Here is an 8,107-nt window from a genome sequence, read left to right on the forward strand (position 1 = left end):
AGCTAAAGGGGCCTCCTGCTGCTGCCGCACCGCCGGAGCACGATTTCTGTTCTCATCCTGAAGCAAAGTTCTTAACCTGAAGCACTATTTCTGGGTTAGCAGAGTCTGTAACCTGAAGCGTATGTAACCCGAGGTACCACTGTGTGTATATATATATATATATATATATATATATATATATATATACAGTATATGTGTGTATGTGTAGTCAAGAAGTCAGTGTTGATTCAGTAGATGATATTGGAGTTTCATACACGATTAATATAACATAATTATATCTATGTAAGAAAGAAGGCCCACAACTCCAGTTCAAATTTTAACATTAGTATTAAAGGAGAACTGGTGTATAACAACCCAGTTATTTATCTAGTGAAGTGAGTGCTCCTTCTCCCTACCCACCACCCCATAGGCAATGCTGTTCTACTGAGACAAAGGCAAATGAGATAGATATCAACTAATGCAACAACTGGTGGTGGTGGTGGTTTTATGGTTAAAGGGGGAAAAAAACAGAATTCCTGGATGTCAAGATCCAGATTTTGGGCAAGTACTGTTTGATGAGAGAACCCGAGCAGAGATTTAAATCACAAAACATGCAGCAAAGTAAAGCAAGGTGATACAGGCCATTAGACCTTTAAAACATCTGCTTCTAAGTTGCTCCCAAAGTTCATCTCTTTGCATAGAAATAGACCACACATTTGGCAAGCAAGTTTAAAAAAAAGTTTATTTGCGTGTTGAGTCCCACAATTGCCACCCCCAAAAAATTCACACTTCACACATCAAATTTTGTTTAGGTTTTTGGCATAATTTTGGCCACAACTTTATTTAAATACAAAAAATGTGAGTGGTTGCTTAGGCATTGGTTATGACTATCTGTCCATGCCCTCAGGGACAGAGCTGGCATTCCGGACACCAACGGAAGCCAGTGTGGGAAACAAGTATTGGGTGAGAAAGTGAAGTCGGGCATCAATCTCCCACTACTCACCCTCATGTCCCTGTGGGGCTTGCACGGCCCAAGTCCATCTCCATGAACAAGGACGAAAGAATGGCAAGCCCCTGGATTCCTTTAACGGAATTCCCATCGCATCATTTGGAGGGGTAGGCACTTACCCCTCCAAGCACCAATTTAACCAATGCCTAACCGCCAACCTTACAAGTTGTGACGATTTGCTACGCAGTAGGCGAAAACCAAATGGCACCAGCCAATCAGCCAGATGGCAAAATTCCTACCAGGCCCCCGCACCAAGGCGGACGACCCCATGACAGGCATAGCAAGGTCAAGCGAACCGTAGAACCACCCCATTAAGGGGAGGGAGGGCGGGTGATCCGATGCAAAACGGCCAAGAGGACGTCTAACGTCTGGCCCCTGTATTTAAAGACTTTAACCCCTCCTCCAAATTTGGCAACAATTCAAACTGCCCTAGCAACCCAATCTTAACCCCTTAGGAGGCTTGGGTCTCTCACAAATCTGCCTAGTCATGGCAAGGTGGCTTGTTACCCCAACCGCAACACGTGCTCTCTGTTAGGGAGAACACGCTTTGCGTGTTGAGTCCCACAATTGCCACCCCAAAAAAATTCACACTTCACACATCAAATTTTGTTTAGGTTTTTGGCATAATTTTGGCCACAACTTTATTTAAATACAAAAAAATGTGAGTGGTTGCTTAGGCATTGGTTATGACTATCTGTCCATGCCCTCAGGGACAGAGCTGGCATTGCGGACACCAACGGAAGCCAGTGTGGGAAACAAGTATTGGGTGAGAAAGTGAAGTCGGGCATCAATCTCCCACTACTCACCCTCATGTTCCTGTGGGGCTTGCACGGCCCAAGTCCATCTCCATGAACAAGGACGAAAGAATGGCAAGCCCCTGGATTCCTTTAACGGAATTCCCATCGCATCATTTGGAGGGGTAGGCACTTACCCCTCCAAGCACCAATTTAACCAATGCCTAACCGCCAAGGAGCCCACAGCTCACCGCCAAACCACTCACAACCCCAACCAAGCTCTCAGCTTGGCCACCACTGCACCCAGCCAAGCCTCATTCCCTGAGGCCGAAAGATGTACACCATCATCTCTGAAAAGGGACACAGCCTGAAAACAAATCAAAGGATGGGAAATTACGTCTCCACCCAAATCAACAACCTTTTTTGCCACTGCTTTATTAATACGTTTTCTGGCCCTCTCTGTGGCTACCGGGCAGCGACTGCCCATCCAAATGCGTCGGTGCAGCAGCTTGGACCAAAATATTTTTGCTGTCGGCACCCATGCCTGCAGCGTTTCCAAGTCGCCCAAAATTGCAGCACGAAGTGAAAGACAGTCCATGGATACCAAGTCGTTCTCGCCCAGCTGCACCACTATAGCCGTAGGTGGCCCTTCCAAGAGCAACTGCCTTCGGATCCGCGGCAGGAGCTCTGACCAGCGCATTCCCCGTCTGGCCAACCACGACAGCTGCACATGCGGAGGGAGGCCGAGGCCTGGACCCAGACCGGACTGCCTTGCTGCGACACCAGCCCAATGGACGATACTGTGCCCCACCAACCAGATACGGACGGCCGCTAGACCTGAGGTAAATAAAGCAAAACAATGTAAGGAACCAAAATTATTAGCGCACGTAACCTTGAAACGCATTCGACTTCCAGTGACCCAAATCCTTTATTCTATCGGCCGACAAACCCCAGTGAGCAGCCGTCGTTGCAGCCCCAATCCTGAAGGAATGAGGGGCAAAACCATCGGCCATGCCATCACAAGCCACAATCGCTTTACGCATCACTTGTGCGAACTGGCGTCTTGTTAGGGGCAACCCATTTTCATGCTTGAGTAGAGGCCCATCGCCTGCGGGGCGCACCGCTAAATACTTGCCGACATCCTTTACAGGGCAAGGGCCCGCCTCCCCAGTAGCAGGAAGACGAATGACAGCACCCCTACCCTTCTGATCTGTCTTTGAATTCCTGACTGAGATTCTCAGCTCTGCAGGGGCTAACTGCACATCCCGGAGCAAAAGGCCTCTAGAGCGACCATCACTGTGCTCTTCCAACACCAGCTCACCCACTCTCAAAGCTCCGAAGAAGGCAATAGAAAAGGCAGCCGAAAAAAGGCGAGCCTCATAGCCCGACCAGCACACCACCCGTAGCCTTTTGCGCATCCTGCTCAGCAATTCAAAAGAAATTGGGTGCCGTGACGCTGGCTGAGGAGGACGAAGTCTGCCCCAGCCTTCTAGGGCCTTGCGCACGATAAACTTCCCACAAGGGTCTTTATCATAAAATGTTTTACAGAAAAATGCTATAGCAGCAGCTTGAATCCTAATCGTCTTGGCTGCACGCCCCAACTGAAATAAATGCGCCAAATAACTTAACACCTGTGAAGAGGTGGGGGGGACGCATTTTAAATTGCCAGCTGCCTGCCGCATAAATACCAAAAAATCAGACCAAGCTTTAGTGTAAGAACTAAGGGTAGAAGGGGAAACAGATGCCGCTACTCCCTGCAAAACTAATTGCTGCCAAGGTTCCAGAGATGATCCGGGAAATATTCCGGACGTATCCTTGCCTCTGGAACCAGGAGTCTGAACCGCTCCATCTGAAAACGGGACAGAGCATCAGCAATTTCGTTAGACACCCCGGGAATAAAACGTGCAGAAAACACTATATTATAACGTAAACAATGCAACACAAAGGCCCGCAATAAGGCCGACACCCTGGGTGAACGTGACGACAGCTTTGCCAGCACAGACACCACCGCCTGGTTATCGGTCCAGAAGCAGACACGACGGTTCCTGAATTCCTCGACCCACAAATGCACCGCCACTGCAATGGGAAAAAACTCGAGAAATGTTAGGTCCCGCGTAATCTCTCCTCCCTGCCATGCAGGCGGCCACTGCTTGGCGCACCATCGCCCCTTCCAGTAAAGTCCAAAACCCAGGGAACCTGCCGCATCCGATTGAACCTGAAAGTCATTATGCAAGTTCAACGTGTCTTGCCATAATGACACCCCATTGAATTCCTCCAGGAATTCCAACCACATGGAAAGATCGGCCCTCACCTCACTGGAAAGACGCACTCGATGATGTGGGGCCCTCAGCCCCACAGTGAGACGAGCCAGGCGTGAACAGAAGGGGCGCCCCGGCGCCACCACTCTACACGCGAAATTCAGGTGCCCTAACAAAGATTGGATTTGTTTCAGGGATACTTTCCTCAAAGGGAGCAGTTCCTCTATGACCTTCTTCAAGGCTACTAGCTTATCACCTGGCAAGCTAGAAGTCTGGGCAACCGTATCCAGTAGGATACCCAAATAAGTAAGCTGAGTTGATGGGCCCTCCATTTTTTCCGCTGCAAGCGGAACCCCCAGCTCCTGCGTAAGGTCAGAAAAGGCTTGTAACAACACCAAGCAATTGCCAGTGTCATGAGCCGAGGCCAGTAAAAAATCATCGAGATAATGTATGACCCCACCCAGCCCTGTTTTGAATTTGAGGGCCCATTCCAAAAAGGTGCTAAAGGATTTGAAAGCAGCACACGCTATTGAACAGCCCATCGGCATGGCCTTGTCAAAATAGAATTTTTTCTCAAATTGGAAACCCAGTAGCCAAAAATCATCCGGATGAATCGGGAGAAGGCAAAATGCCGACTCAATATCACATTTTGCCAATAGGGCAGCACGGCCAAACTTCCGAATCATCTTGATCGCCTGATCAAGAGATGCATACCTTACGGAGCAAAGCTCCGTAGGGATAACATCATTGACCGAGGTACCCCTGGGATGTGACAAATTATGAATTAAACGAAATTCACCTGGCACCTTCTTAGGCACGATACCCAAAGGGGATATGTGCAAATTATGAAAGGGAGGGGCACCAAAAGGACCAGCCATCCGATGCATGGCCAGCTCTTTTGCAATTTTCTTGCGGGCGACATCCGGAAGCTCACGAACTGATTTTTGGTTAGCAGGATTCCGTGCCACGGGAGGCATGGCCACTGGAATCCGAAAACCAACAGAAAACCCATCACTCAAATAACCTGCAGCATCCCTGTTAGGATAAGATTGCAACCAATGTTGCAAAGCTGGCAAATGAACAGGGGTATGCACCATGGAAGTCAAAACCTCATTTTCCTGTGCCTGACGTAGAAGGGAGAGGGGTGTTTTGTTTGGGGGGGTTGCTGAGAGCCCCCCTTTCCTCCACGAAAGGGCCGCCGATAGCCAAAACAAGAGGAAGCCGAATACGAACCATTGCATTTCTCACATATGTGTGCGTACTTGCACCCTTGACGCTGACAGGAACCCTTATTAAAATCCCAACATGGTAGGCGACGGCTAGGCCTAAACGCCATAGTCTTCGACTTTTGTTGCTCAGGCACCTTCTTATCGATAAGTGGAGCTACGTGGGTAGTCCACACATCGAGATCCTTACGATCCCATCGAGCTGAGGGGATCCTGGCGGCGCGGCGCCTGAAGTTCTCATCATATTTTATCGCAGCTTTTTCACCAGCTTTGGTGAACGCAGAGCGAACAATAGATAAGTAAACTATCAAATGAAGTGATCTCCGTGGGTAAGCCGCCACCACTACTCCAGCGAAGACCTGGAAACAATCGAGCCAATGCTCGAAAGTCCTGTCTGTAACCGTGGCGCCCTGGCGTTTTTTTGAGGAAGTCCCCTTCTCATGGTCCTCCGAAGGAGGGGCCAATTTGAAAATGTCCACATAACGGCCGTTCAGTATCCTAGAGCGCAGTTTTGTTGACAAGTGCGCACCTGGGATGATGTCTCTGGCGGAGTTGGTAGAGACTTTAATGTCAGGTACCAACACGCCATCCCTGCACTCTTGAACAACCCCATATCTTGCCCGGTGCGTGTTGGCCCTCCGATCCCAAGCCCACCGAGGCAGCCCCGAAGCCGATTCTCCAAAGCCCCAATAGAGTTCCCTTGAAGCGCCAGTCTCATCATCAGAACTGGAAGATGACGTACCGGAATAAGAGGAAGATGATTCGCCCCTCCTCCGCTTGGCGTGTTTCCGGGAAGACCTTCTGCGACGACGTTTTCCACCAGAAGACTTCCTGGCTGGGACTGGCAAACTGTCCTCAATGGAAGACTCAGAATCCGGGCTGAGCTGTGAAGTACCTGGAGCTGCTTGAGGAGAAACAACAAGTGAGAGACCGGAACCCGATGCCACCTCATCCGGAAGTTGGGTGCGCACCCCCCGGCGGGTAGAAGCTGCAAAATTGTTTTGCCTTCCCGCAGCCCTCCCAGAGGAAGAACGTGGTCTCCGTGACCGTCCACGGACAGCAGGTAAGTCTCGGGACCGGGCTAGCTGGGAATCAGTCATCAAACCCCTCGATGAGCCATCTCTCTCATCTTCAGTAGATGACGGTGACGCTGGGGACGATGCCACCACTGGACGAGGACGCCTTCCCGATGTGGAAGGCTGAGCAGAACAGTGTTGAAGGAGACCATCCATTTCAGCTGTGAAGCGAGATAAGGCTACTGGATTGTCGACCATGCTTTCCACCAAAGATTGTACACGTCCCACCGGTTGACTCGGGGCGGGAAAGCGAAGTGCCTGAGAAGGACCTCTAATAGGCCGTTTCGCACCAGAGGCCGGGCCAGGACGAGCGGCAACTTTCTTAGGAGCCATATCTGCTAATTAGAATCAAATAAGAATTAACAATTGACGCAGCTCGGCGTCACTGCTGGGTACGGAATCAAGAGTTACCGAAGTCAAAGGATACTCCAAAATGCTAGGAGATAAGCAAACAATGCAGTACCACTAATCTCCAACAATCACAGTCTATACTATCTATCTATCTATCTATCTATCTATCTATCTATCTATCTATCATCTAAAGTATTTATTTATTTTATTTTATTTTATTTTATTTATTTATTTTATTTTTTAAATTATTTATTTAATTATATAATTATTTCTCTATTTATTTGCTCATTCCAATAAACGTTGGACAGGAAAATTGAATGGATGCAATTTCTCCTTCGGCCAGCAGAGGGCGCTCAACAGCCCCAAATTCACCCACAGACAGGTGCAGCGCTGCACTAAGCCACCAGAGGGAGCTTCAGGCAAATGCGCAGGCTGCAATAGCCTCGCCTGGCCACCAGGGGGGGAAGGCCCGACCGGAGGACAGGCAGCACCGCGAGGAAGATGTCGGGCGCGGATGCAGGCCGCCGCTCACGACCGCGGGGAAGCGGCCCCACTAATTTAATGAGAGGGGGGAAAGGGGGAGCCGGGCAACTAAGAAGGCCTGGCCCCCAGCGCCGCAGCACCGGCACAGCGGCGCTGCCGCCGTCGGAAACCAACCGCCCGCAAAAAACAGGCCGCTCGCTCTCCCAAGCCTCTTGCGCCGAGCGGCCTGCTGGAGCGAATAAATGAGTATACGGCGCCTTCCGCACCCCCCGAGGCCAAAGAGGGCACCCCCCCCACTCGGCGGACGCTGCCGCGTCCCAGCAGAAGGCCGGGAAAAGACACCGTCCAACCGCGGCACCTGGAAGCCGCGAAAAGGTAAGGGGGGGCAGACAAATTTAAAGGGAAGGAAGGGGGGAAGGGACTCAACCCAGCGGGACCTCCACTAGGCCTGAGCGGCTCAGACGAGCCCCCCACCGTCGTCCCTTGAGGTGCGAACCCCGGCCGAGCGCGACCGGGGGGAAAAAAGGGGGGAGGGGAATGGATTCCTCAAAGCCGGGGCCTTAACGGCCGCGAGCAGCCGGCGGCGGAGGACCTGAAATTCGGGTGAAAGCCCCGATGCCTGAGCCCGAAGGCCAGGCCCGGGAGGCCGGGGGGGGGGGAACCCACCCACTAGCCTTGGCAATAGACTGTTCTTATTACTATTATTATTTTATTTTAGTTTATTTTAATTAGAAAAGAAAGCCTAAATGAGTAACAGTGAGGATAATTTAGAGAGAAGGTGGGAAGGGACAGGGGAAGGGATATGGGAAACCAAATTAACAGGAAAAGGATGAGTGGGAGCAAATACAGAATAGGCCCAATAAAACCAAAAGCAGAAAGGCAGAGTACAACCGTCTCCACGCAGCTCCTGATCCGATGCAAAACGGCCAAGAGGACGTCTAACGTCTGGCCCCTGTATTTAAAGACTTTAACCCCTCCTCCAAATTTGGCA

The sequence above is a fragment of the Podarcis bocagei genome (assembly GCF_964188305.1).
Source record: "Podarcis bocagei genome assembly, chromosome: 13".
Taxonomy (NCBI): Eukaryota; Metazoa; Chordata; class Lepidosauria; order Squamata; family Lacertidae; genus Podarcis; species Podarcis bocagei.